The sequence below is a fragment of the Rhinoderma darwinii genome, chromosome 3, assembly GCF_050947455.1.
Source record: "Rhinoderma darwinii isolate aRhiDar2 chromosome 3, aRhiDar2.hap1, whole genome shotgun sequence".
Taxonomy (NCBI): domain Eukaryota; kingdom Metazoa; phylum Chordata; class Amphibia; order Anura; family Rhinodermatidae; genus Rhinoderma; species Rhinoderma darwinii.
In genome coordinates this window covers 296,254,495-296,268,183 of record NC_134689.1, presented here as the reverse complement: position 1 = coordinate 296,268,183, position 13,689 = coordinate 296,254,495, and positions in this window count along the sequence as shown.

Sequence of the window (13,689 nt, the reverse complement as noted above, 5' to 3'; positions counted from 1 at the left end):
ACAATTATAAGTCAAGTGTTTTCAAGAGCTTTATTAGTAAAACTTTTCTTACAACAGCCCAAAAGGGAAAACTACTAGCCACAAGGGGTATAATTAAACAAACAGGGTTAATTTGCACAATTTAAGCTGGTAATTAAAAATTCTTACATCTGTGCAAATATGTGTTTATGAGGAAGACAATGAAGAACATACAAATGCCTGGTCATTGTATTTGACTAGGAACAAATCTATCCAGGGCCTGATTTGCTGTTTTGCCCAGGGGCCTCCACTGGCCTTAAAGGAAGGGAGACTAGCTCAGAAAAATCTGGAAAGTATTGAATGATAAAAGTGATGATACTACTATATGTTTAAAATATTTTAAACAGTAGCACCATCAAAATAGGCTTTACGGAAACTACTATATAACAGTGCCATGGAGTGTCCAATTAATGATACCATACAGTGCCCAAATAATGCCACCTCAATGCCCAAATAAAAATGCTAAATAACAATGAAATACATTGTTGGATAAGTAGGTCTGGCTTGCAATAGATGTATAATTCATCCTAAAGGTGTTTAATGGGGTTGAGGTCAGGGATCTGTGCAGGCCACTTAAGTTCCTCAACACAAAACTCATCAGACCATGTCTTTACAGACCCCACTTTGTGAACAGGGGCACAGTCATGCTTAAACAGAAAGGGCTTTCCCCAAACTGTTGCCACAAAGTTGGAAGCATACGATTGTCCAAAATGGCCCTTCACTGGAAATAAGGGAAGTCCCAAAGCCTTAAAAACATAAGACCATTATCCCTCCTCCACCAAATTCTACATTAGGCACTATGTATTCTGGTAGGTGGCATTCCCCTAGCATTCACCAAACTCAGACTCGTCTATCAGACTGCCGGATCGTGAAACGTGATATATCACTCCAAAGAACACGTTTAAACTGAATCAGAGTCCAGTAGCGGCGTAATCTATTTTTTCTATGTCTTTGTATTTTTTTTTAAACTTTATCTCTACCGCCTTAGTAATGACTGCTAACTGATTGACAGCGTCCAGTACTAAGGCGGGGCTTAGTGTTAGCCGGTGAAAAGGCTAACACTAACCCCCATTATTACCCTGGTACCCACCTCCACCAGGGGTGCCGGGAAGAGCCGGGTACGATCCAGTACCCGACCATCTGTAGTGATGGTCCGGCACTGGAGCGGCTGCAGGCTGGTATTATTGGGCTGGGAAAGGCCAAAAACAGTGGCCCTTCCCACCCTGGTAACACTAGACTGCTGCTGTGTTGTATTTAGCTGGTTATGAAAATGTAATGACGGGGTAGGGAGTAGACAGATGAGCCCTAATCTACCCGCCACTCAGTCCCTGCCAACTTGCACGGCCCATCCTAGGCGACGGCGTACAACTGGGCGACGGTCCCTACGCTCAATATGTGCACGACAGACAAACAGACAAGGGTACACAGAAGCTAAGGGAAATGGGGCAGTTGCCCACGGCAAGACCGTGAGCAACAAGAGTAGTGAACGAGCCGAGTCAAACCAGGAGTGTACGAGGTACCAAACGCAGTGCAGGAGCGTAGTCAGTAAAGCCAGGGTCAAAATGAAGCAAGGTCAATAATGATAGCAGGAGCAGCAGAGCCAGGAAACAGGAAAGAATCACAGGCAGCGACAAGCAGGAAATAAAAGGTATAAATAGGCCGAGGGCGGGAGCTAGAACCATCTGGCCAGGCTGTCATAGGTTCTCCCACTCCTGAGCCTACCAGCCTGAGTGGTAGCAGATCGAGTCACTCTATCAGACTTAGGAGCAGGTGCAGACTGATTAACCACGGGCGTCGACACAGAAGCTGTGTCTGGCAGATCCTTTACAGTACCCCCCCTTTTATGAGGGGCCACTGCACCCTTTCGCGGTGGACCTGGCTTATTGGGGGAACCGAAGATGGAACCTCCTGAGCAATACCTCAGCGTGAACATCCCGGGCGGGTACCCAAGTCCTCTCCTCAGGTCCGTATCCTCTCCAATGGACCAGGTACTGGAGGGAGCCTTGGACCATCCTGCTCTCAACACTCTTGGCCACCTCGAATTCTACCCCTTCAGGGGTGAGAACAGGGATCGGAGGTTTCCTCGAGGGAGCCAAGGACGGGGAGCAGCGTTTCAGGAGGGAGGCATGAAACACGTCGTGTATTCGAAAAGACGGGGGTAACTCCAGTTGGAAGGAGACCGGGTTAAGGACCTCAATGGTCTTGTACGGCCCTATATACCGGGGAGCAAATTTTTTGGACGGGACTTTAGCAGAACGTCTTCCATTTGCCTGAGTCTTTTGTATGCTCTGGGACGCCTCTAGGTTGTTCATAGGTTCCCGATGAACAACATCTACCTCGGGATTGTTGGAACCACCAGGTGAAACGGAGGAGAACCGTGGATTAAACCCAAAATTACAGAAAAAGGGGGAGACCCCTGATGAGTTTCTGACCCGGTTAATAAGGGAAAATTCGGCGAGGGAAATGAAGGAGACCCAATCATATTGACAGTCAGAGATAAAACACCTTAAATATTGTTCTAGAGACTGATTAGTCTTCTCAGTTTGGCCATTTGTTTCAGGATGGAAGGCCGAGGAGAAGGAAAGATCAATCAAATTGTACCCCTCTGTCAGAAACTATATTGACAGGGTGTGTTTGACAAACAAGGTAGCTAACGTCTTAGCATTGGGTAGTTTCTTGAGGGGCACAAAGTGGCACATCTTACTGAAGCGGTCTAATACAACCCACACGACCGACTTGCCTTGAGATGGAGGCAGATCGGTGATAAAATCCATGGAGATATGGGTCCAAGGTCTCTGGGGAATGGGCAAAGAACATAGTAAGCCTGCTGGTCGGGACCTGGGAGTCTTGGACCTAGCACAAATTTCACAAGCGGCGACGTAGGCCTTAACGTCTTTAGGCAACCCAGGCCACCAATAGTTTCTGGTAATGAGGTGCTTGGTACCCAGGATGCCTGGATGGCCAGATAGTGCAGAGTCATGATTTTCCCTGAGTATCCTTAGCCGGAATTGAAGGGGAACAAACAGCTTATTCTCAGGAAGGTTCCCGGGAGCTGAACCTTGATCAGCCGCAATTTCGGAGACTAAGTCAGAATCAACAGAGGAAAGGATTATACCTGGGGGCAAAACACAAGCAGGATCTTCCTCCGAAGGAGGGCTGGCCATGAAGCTACGCGACAGTGCATCAGCTTTAATATTTTTAGACCCAGCCCTATAGGTGACCAAAAAGTTGAATCTAGTAAAAAACAACGCCCATCGAGCTTATCTCGGGTTTAGCCTCCGGGCAGATTCTAGGAAAACCAGATTCTTGTGGTCGGTAAGGACCGTTACCTGGTGCCTAGCCCCCTCCAGGAAGTGGCGCCACTCTTCAAATGCCCATTTAATGGCTAAGAGTTCGAGGTTGCCAATGTCATAGTTACTCTGAGTGGGCGAGAACTTCCTGGAGAAGTAGGCACAGGGACGGAGATGGATGAGGGACCTGGTACCCTGGGACAAGACAGCACCCACTCCCACCTCGGAGGCGTCAACCTCCACGATGAATGGCTCCATTTGGTTAGGCTGAATCAGCACTGGGGCCGAGATAAAGCACTTCTTAACGACCTCAAAAGCCTGGACCGCCTCAGGAGGCCAGTGGAGGAGATCAACACCTTTGCGAGTAAGATTCGTAAGAGGCTTAGCGATGACCGAGAAGTTAGCAATAAATCTCCTGTAATAATTAGCAAACCCCAGGAAGCACTGTAACGCCTTCAGGGAGGCAGGTTGGACCCATTCAGCCACAGCCTGAACCTTGGCAGGGTCCATGCGGAATTCATGAGGAGTGAGGATTTGACCCAAAAATGGTATCTCCTGCACCCCAAACACACATTTTTCGGATTTAGCAAAGAGTTTGTTTTCCCGAAGGGCCTGGAGCACCTTCCTGACATGCTCAATGTGGGAGGACCAGTCCTTGGAAAACACAAGTATGTCATCAAGGTATACTACAAGAAATACCCCAGGGTAGTCTCTTAAAATCTCATTTATGAAATTCTGGAAGACCGCGGGAGCATTACACAACCCAAAGGGCATGACGAGGTATTCGAAATGACCTTCGGGCGTGTTAAACGCAGTCTTCCACTCATCCCCCTCTCTGATGCGGATAAGGTTATAAGCCCCCCCGAAGATCAAACTTAGAGAACCATTGGGCCCCCTGAACCTGATTGAAGAGATCAGGAATCAAAGGAAGGGTATACTGGTTCCTTACAGTGACCTTATTCAAATTTCGGTAATCGATGCATGGCCTAAGACCACCATCCTTCTTCCCTACGAAGAAGAAGCCAGCACCTACCGGAGAAGTAGAGGGGCAAATGTAAACCTTGGCCAGGCATTCCTGGATATACTCTCTCATGGCTTCACATTCGGGACAAGAGAGTTTTAATATCCTACCCTTAGGGAGCTTAGCTCCTGGTACCAAATCGATAGCTTAATCGTATTCTCTATGAGGAGGTAACACTTCGGAGGCCTTTTTAGAAAAAACATCAGCGAAGTCCTGAATAAACTCAAGTAGAGTGTTCAGCTCCTCATGGAGAGAAATAAAATTAACAGAAAAACATGACGTCATGCATTCATTACCCCATTTGGTAAGATCCCCAGTATTCCAGTTAAACGTGGAATTATGCATCTGCAACCAGGGAAGGCCTAAAACCAAATCGGACGATAATCCCTGCATCACCAGTACAGAGCACTGCTCCAAATGCATGGAGCCAACAAGGAGTTCAAAAACAGGGGTATGCTGCGTAAAATAACCATTAGCAAATGGAGTGGAGTGGAGTCAATACCCACTACCGGGACAGGTTTAGGCAAATCAATCAATGGCATAGCTAGAGACATAGCAAATTCCACAGACATAATATTAGCAGAAGACCCTGAATCCACGAAGGCACTGCCGGTAGCAGACCTACCCTCAAAAGAGACCTGAAAGGGAAGAAACATCTTATTAGGTTTCATATTTACGGGAAATACCTGTGCGCCCAAGTGACCTCCCCGATGGTCACTTAGGCGCGGAAGTTCTTCCGGCTGCTTATTTTTACACCTAGGACAGTTGTTCACTTGATGATTGTCATCCCCTCAGTAGAAGCAGAGACCATTCTTCCTGCGGAGCTCTCTACGTTGTTGGGGAGACACGGAGGCCCCGAGTTGCATTGGTTCATCCGAGTTTTCTGTGGAAGAACGAAGCAACGGAACCTCGGAGCCATCATGGGGGAGCCAGAGGAGAAAGCACAAAAACGTTCAAGTCGTCATTCCCTGAGACGTCGGTCAAGACGTACCGCTAAAGCCATAACCTGATCTAGAGAGTCAGAAGAGGGATAGCTAACTAACAGGTCTTTCAGGGCGTTCGACAGACCCAATCTAAACGGGCACCTCAAGACAGGGTCATTCCACCGAGAAGCTACACACCACTTCCTAAAGTCAGAACAGTACTCCTCAACGGGTCTCTTACCCTGACGTAAGGTCACCAGCTGACTCTCGGCAAAGACAGTCTTGTCATATATGGCCCGAGAGCAGAAAAAAAAAGATCAACAGAGGAAAGTTCAGGGGTATCAGGAGCCAAGGAGAAGGCCCATTCTTGGGGCACGTCCTGGAGCCGGGACATAATTATACCCACTCGCTGGCTCTCAAAACCTGAGGAGTGGAGCCTTAGACGGAAATAGAGCCTACAACTCTCCCGAAAGGAGGAAAAAGTCTTCCGGTCCCCTGAGAACCGGTCAGGCAACTTGAGGCGGGGTTCAAGAGGTGAAGTGGGGGGCACTACCAGGGTAGCATCACGCTGGTTGCCCCTCTGAGCCAGGGCTTGGACCTGTAGGGAGAGGCCCTGCATTTGCTGAGCCAGGGTCTCAAGGGGGTCCATAGTTGTGTCAGGGACCAGGGTAGAGAAGGTATATGGGCCTGTGAATATGTAATGACGGGGTAGGGAGAAGACAGATGAGCCCTAATCTACCCGCCACTCAGTCCCTGCCTCCTAGGCGACGGTGTACAACGGGGCGACGGTCCCTACGCTCAATATGTGCACGACAGACAAACAGACAAGGGTACACAGAAGCTAAGGGAAATGGGGCAGTTGCCCACCGCAAGACCGTGAGCAACAAGAGTAGTGAACAAGCCGAGTCAAACCAGGAGTGTACGAGGTACCAAACGCAGAGCAGGAGCATAGTCAGTAAAGCCAGGCTCAAAATGAAGCAAGGTCAATAATGATAGCAGGAGCAGCAGAGCCAGGAAACAGGAAAGAATCACAGGCAGAGACAAGCAGGAAATGAAGGTATAAATAGACCGAGGGCGGGAGCTAGAACCGTCTGGCCAGGCTGTGATAGGTTCTCCCACTCCTGAGCCTACCAGCCTGAGTGGTAGCAGATCGAGTCACTCTATCAGACTTATCAAGAGAAAATACAGATTTGCGGTTAAGCAAAAAAGAAAAAAAGTGCCTTTATTTCCAGCCAGGCTATAGTAATATGAAATATGTATGTATATTAAAACATAACTTTTAATGGTTAGGGTTAAATACAGTTAGGACAAAAACGAAGAATCTAAAATTTAGCCAGAGTTCACTGACAGATGGATTTTGCATCAATCAGATGCAATCAGTAAGTGGTATGAACTATCTGCCTTTGTGTCTCCTACGGCGTCTGCAGGGCACCGGGTGACACAATAGAGTGGTGTCTATGTCTGAGTCAGTGGGAGCTCTGAGGTAAAAAATAATTGCGAAGCCCCCCCGACATGTTTCGCTGCATACGCAGCGTCTTCAGGTGTTCAAATGGGGCAACTGACGGCGTGTGGAAAGTCCGTCCCTCTTAAGCCCTCGGGCCGCCATGACAGTGGGCGTGGTTTATAAGGGACCAATCAGAGAGGTCAGCACAGTCCGGCCATGATGTGTATAACGGACAACTAGGTCGGCCATACAGAGATTAGGAAAGAATGCACCAATCACGCAGGAGGCGGCGCGCCCGCGTGGTTGGTATTGAGATGCGGTAAGGGAAATTTAGACTAAGTGTGGGAGAACAACACTGCGCATGTCACCGCACTTAGAGAATTGGAGGGTAGGTACGGATTATCAGCAATACATTTAAGAGGAAATGTACAATGATTCATATTACCTGTATTTCTAAGAGATATATAGGAAGGACCATATAATAACTTAGGATAATGCTAAATATTAATATAATAGGATAAAAATAGTAATGGTAATAATTCTTAATGAAAAAGGGGGGGAGGGAAGAAAGAAAAAAATGTTAGGTGCAGTGGATATATTAAATGGAAAAAGTGGGGAGGGGGAAGGATAGATGTTGATGAGTAGGTGACTAATTTAATAAAAAATAGGAAATAATATGAAGATGAGCGCTAAAATAGTGTTTAAGGAACACTCAATGTGTAAAAAGGAGGGGTGTATAAGGAGTTGCTTCTAATAGATATATGAGTGTAACAGAAATTGAGTGAATAAAGTGGAAAAAAAGGCCAAATACCATATAATATGGTATAATACTGAGAAAAATACAATGTGGTGCTAACGAGTGAAGGAATAAGGTGACTGAATGTGAAGGCATAATGTGAAATGTATAGAAGGAAAATATAGGAGATAAATGTCCTATATTATAAATATATGGTCCTAAAGGAATCCCACAGAATTATTACTGGCATAAACAAGAGAAAATATGAGTATAAAAATAAAATGATAATAATGACAGAGGTTAAGAAGACGGACATTGTAAGTAATGCATAAGGCTAAGTAGCATACAGAATACGCCGTATTAATAAAAATTCTGAAATAGTGTCCATATTGTCTGAGTGTTAATTCATAAATAACAGTATTCATTGGCTGTAGAGTCACAGATATATGAAAATGTATATAAATGGCGATCTGAAGGGAATTTTTCCCAAAAATAGGATAAGTGTTAAATTAAAGGTATAGTACCTATCAGAGAAAAGCTGTGTAGTTGAAGCCTTCATTAAGACCAAGGGGGCTCAAGGAGCTCAGCCTATGGATCCATCGGGCTTCTTCTTGAAGTAATTTCCTATCAAGATTACCAGCTCTGGGTCCCAATTGTAATTGGGTAATTCCCCAGATTTGGAGATTCTTGGTATTTCCATTATGTATGGATCTGATGTGTCTGGAGAGTGGAGTGTCCTCATCATTGACAACTGTACTTAAATGTTTTGAAATCCGTCTTCGTAGTTGCTGTATGGTTTTACCTATATACAATTTCGGACAGGGGCATTGTATCGCATAAACAACTCCACTGCTTTGGCAGTTGATAAATTGTTTAATGGTATAGGATTTACCATCAACAGGATTAATAAAGGACTTGGTGGTTGGCATCAGAGGGCAAAACGAACATCTGCCACAAGGATGAGAGCCTTTGGTAGGGGGAGGAAGCCAAGTGCTTTTTGGAATAGATGGTTTGGAAAAATGACTATGCACAAGATACTCTCTTAGATTTTTACCCCTACGGTAAGTTATGTTAGGTGTATTCAAAAATAACATTAGCAAGATCAGGGTCAGCCTGAAGGATAGGCCAATGCTTTTGGAGTATCCTGAAAACCTGTGGGGAGCACACGTCAAAGTTCCCTATGCATCTAATGGTGGATGTAGAGATGTCTTTTACTTTCCTCCTTCCATGAAGTAGCTCTTCTCTAGTGGTCGCTCGGGCCCTAGCATATGCCCTGTGTAGGAATTTCTTAGGATACCCCCTTGCGCGAAATTTGTGATAAAGCTTGTCACATTCTAATTGAAGAGACACCTCTTCAGAGCAGTTGCGCTTAGCTCTGAGATACTGTCCTATCGGTATGCCCCTTTTCAGAGCTGGAGGATGATAGCTTTCCCAATGAAGAAAGTTATTAGTAGCGGTGGTCTTGCGATAGATGTCGGTATGGACACTACCACCAGGATCCAGGGAAATCCTAAGGTCAAGAAAATGAATTTCTTATTCGTGTATTTCAGATGTAAATTTCATGCCTATATCATTAACGTTAAGAATCTCCATGAATTCTCGAAAAAGTGTTTTATCCCCATCCCAAAATATGAGAATGTCATCAATGTACCTGCCCCAAAATGTAATGTGACAGGTAAAATGAGACAAATTTTCAATGAAGACACAAGTATCTTCCCACCAACCTAAGAAAAGGTTGGCGTACGTGGGTGCGCATACTGTGCCCATGGCCGTGCCTTTAATTTGCTGATAAAATTTACCATCAAAAATGAAATAATTGTGAGATAGAAGGAATTGGAGTAAAGAAATAATAAGTGCATTATGTGCTTTAAACTGAATACCCTTAGTGCTCAAAAAGTGTTGGACAGCAATTAAACCCAAATCATGTCTAATGTTTGTATATAGAGACTCAACATCAATGCTGGCTATTAAAGTGGAAGGTGTTACTGAAATTCCCTGGATCCTGGTGACAGCGTCCTTAGTGTCTCTAAGATATGAGGGTAAGGTAGAGACAAAGGGTGCAAGCATCTCATCAACATATGAGCTGATCCCCTGCGTAAGATTATCGTTACCTGAAACGATAGGTCTACCCGGTATGGGACGAGTTGTTTTGTGGACCTTTGGTAAGGCATAAAAAGTGGACAGAGTGGGGTTAGCATCATACATCCTTTTGAACTCATCCATAGAGATAAGATCCTGGGACTTCGCTTGAGTTAACAGTGAATGTAATTCTCTGAGAAAAACTTCAGTGGGGTTCTTTTTGAGAATGATGTAGGTAGATCCATCGTCCAGGAGTCTATGGACCATATTTATATAGTCCGCCCTATCCAAGATGAAAATGTTGCCCCCTTTGTCCGATGGCTTTATGATAATGGATTCATTCTTGTTGAGTTGAGGCAAAGCAGCCTGCTCCATCTTGTTAAGGTTACCTAGGACTTTAGATTTATTAAATTTTAATTTGTGTAAGTCAGCACTAACCATTTTGACAAAAATGTCTATATGACCATACTAGGAGAAGGATGGTGTCATGCGTGACTTAGGTCGCAGGGATGAAAAGGGGCCAGTGGCTGCAATGGCTCTGAATTCATTCTCATCAAGAAGTGCCTCTAGATCGGTCAGGGTTCTCAGCTCATTATAAGTAGATGAGGAGATAGGAGAGGAATTAGTCCCAAAAAGTTTATGTAAGGCTAATTTTCGCGCAAATAGATTCACATCTTTTGTCCAATTATTAAATCCAGGAGTAGGGGTATATGACAGGCCCTTCTGCAAAAGTGTCATTTGATAAGGATTCAATTTATAAGATGAAAGATTATAAATTTGCATACCACCTTCACATGTGGTGGAAAGAATGGAGTCAGGGTTATTTAGTTCGTCTGATTCCAAATCATGTTGGGTGGTCCTAAAAAAGGAGAAGGAGTATGCAGGGCAGCTGATGTCCTCCCAGTCCCGCTTGATGTAGATGTATTTATCCCCAATATACCCATGTTCTTTCCCGCTGTTAAGGGTGCAGCAAGAGCACTGGTAGTGAACATGGTGGGTAAAGAAAAGGATGAAGTAGAGGAGGGGGCCAGAACAGGTGCTCTGGATATATTCTCTTGTCCTGATGGACCAGGACATGTTTGTCTATTTTCCTTTGGTGGCAGAAAAGTTCTTTTAGGGGGATTGTATCTCTTATTATTGGTTTTGCGCGTGGTCCCTAGTCTTTTATCGTCAAAGGAAGGTCTAGAGTCGTCGGTACCGGAGACGTCAGACTCAGAATAGTCTGTGGATCTAGCCTCTCTATAGGTACCAGTAGGGATATGTCTGCGAAACGTGTATGCTTGTCCTGTTTCGAAATCTTTACGATCACGTATATATTTGCGATGTTTTCGTTCTTTTATGTCCCTTTGCAAATTTTCAATATTCCTCTGTAATTTAATTTCACAGTCGCTGAACTCAGGTGTTGTACCAAAATTTTTTATATCCTCAATCTCTTTAGAGAGCTGTAGTTTGATTTTTTCAAACGCACGTTTTTCAAAGTCAAGAAGGTATTGTAACATACGCAAGGAATTATCAGTTAATAGGTCTTCCCAACCTTTAAGAAAAATGCTATCATTACGAAGTGCATTAGGTATGATGTTAATACGTAAACCTCTGTAAATGATTTTTTATTGGACATATGTATCTAGGCTCTATCAGACTTAGGAGCAGGTGCAGACTGATTAACCACGGGCGTCGACACAGAAGCTGTCTGGCAGATCCTTTACAGAAATATAGGGGGACCCGACATAATTTAAAAAAAAATAAAAAAAATAATTGGAAAGCACGATGTGGGGTTTCCCCATTTTTATAACCAGCCAGATACAACACAGCAGCAGCAGCCTAGCATTACCAGGGTGGAAAGGGCCACTGTTTTTGGGCTTTCCCAGCCTGATAATAACAGCCTGCGGCCGCCCCAGTGCCCGGCCGTCGCTACAGATGGTCGGGTACTGGATCACACCCGACTCCTCCCAGTACACCTGGTGGCGGTGGGTACCAGGGTAATAATGGGGGTTAGTGTTAGCCTCTTCATGTCTAACATTAAGCCCCGCCTCAGTAATGGACGTTGTTAATCAGCCAGCGGACATTTCTAAGGCGGTAGCAAGAAAGTTAAAAAAAAATACAAAGACATAGATAATATATTTTATTGAAATATAAATCCCACACACAACCCTCATTAACTATTTTATTGAGAATAAAAAAACGCCGTTATCGAAGTAGTCCAACAACCGATACACAAAATAAAATACACAAACACACAAAAATAATTAGTAACACATAAAAAAGCATGTGTGATACGGTCTGCTGAGCCGCTGTATCTAATCCTATCCATAGCTATAGGGTCATAGTGCTATAGACATGCTGTCTCATATAAATATATATATATATATATATATATATATACACACACATATACATACACATATACACACACTTATACATACACGCACACATTTTTTTTTGGGGGGACACATATGTATTGGGTCTATTTCCCCTGATTCTTTAAGTCCTTAGTGACACCCCTGGCTGCTAGTGCTGCATTGTTGGGGCACTTAGGAGACCCAGAAATGCAGCTGAAAGCTGCGGGCCATCGGCCATTAAAAGTTTGGGTGGGCCAAAGAAGAACCATTGCATCGGGGCCCATGAGCCTTTAGCTACGCCCATGCAGCTGCTCGACCATGGAAACCCTTTTCATAAAGCTCCAAATGCACAGTTCTTGTGCTGATGTCACTTTCAGAGCCAGGTAATTACTCTGTAGTGAGTGATGCAACAGATGATAGGTGATTTTTACTTGACACGCGCTTCAGCACTTGGCGGCCCTGCTCTGTGAGTTACATAGTTACATAGTTACAAAAGTTAGTACGGCTGAAAAAAGACACATGTCCATCAAGTTCAACCAAGGGACGGGAAAAGGGAAGGAAAAATTTCTACACATAGGAGTTAATAGGAGTCTACTGCTTTGTGGCTGAGAGGTTATTTCTCCTATATGTTTCGACTTCAGAATAATAGTACTTACAGTTGACCAGGGTAGATCTAGCCAGTGGCGGATTATCATTAGGGCGTTTCGGGCGGTCGCCCGGGGCCCAAGGCTGCCAGGGGGCCCAAGGCTCCCAGGGGGCCTATGACCGCCTGAACCCCCTCATGCCCAGTGGCGTCGCTAGCACCGGAGGGAGCCCCGGTGCCAGTCAGGCGAGGGGAGCTTTGCTTCTACTTAGCAGCCGTGGTCTGTGCTGCTATAGAAGCTCCCCCTCCAGCCCCCCTTCCCTGCTCTAAACATCTCTCCTCTGCTGCTAGCTGTCGGGACATGGGGGAGGGGAGACTGTCGGCGGGCTCAGTGCTGTGAGCAGGAGAAGAGCTGCAGTGAAGACTTAAAAGGTAAGTGCATGTGTGTTTAATGTCCATATTCATGTGTGTTTAATGTCCATATTCATGTATGTTTAATATCCATATTAATGTGTGTTTAATGTCCATATTAATGTGTGTTTAAGGTCTATATTCATGTTTAATGTCCATATTCATGTATGTTTAATGTCTATATTCATGTGTTTTCAAGGTGTACTTTGTGTATAATGTGCCTACTTTGTGTATAATGTGCATACTCGTGTGTACTTTGTGTACTATGCATACTTTGTGTATAATGTGCCTACTTTGTGTACTATGCATACTTTGTGTATAATGTGCCTACTTTGTGTACTATGCATACTTTGTGTATAATGTGCCTACTTTGTGTACTATGCATACTTTGTGTATAATGTGCCTACTTTGTGTACTTTGTGCATAATGTGTGTACTTTGTGTACTGTGCGTACTTTGTGCATAATGTGCGTACTTTGTACTGTGCGTACTTTGTGCATAATGTGTGTACTTTGTGCATAATGTGCGTACTTTGTGCATAATGTGCGTACTTTGTGCATAATGTGCGTACTTTGTGCATAATGTGCGTACTTTGTGCATAATGTGCGTACTTTGTGCATAATGTGCGTACTTTGTGCATAATGTGCGTACTTTGTGCATAATGTGCGTACTTTGTGCATAATGTGCGTACTTTGTGCATAATGTGCGTACTTTGTGCATAATGTGCGTACTTTGTGCATAATGTGCGTACTTTGTGCATAATGTGCGTACTTTGTGCATAATGTGCGTACTTTGTGCATAATGTGCGTACTTTGTGCATAATGTGCGTACTTTGTGCATAATGTG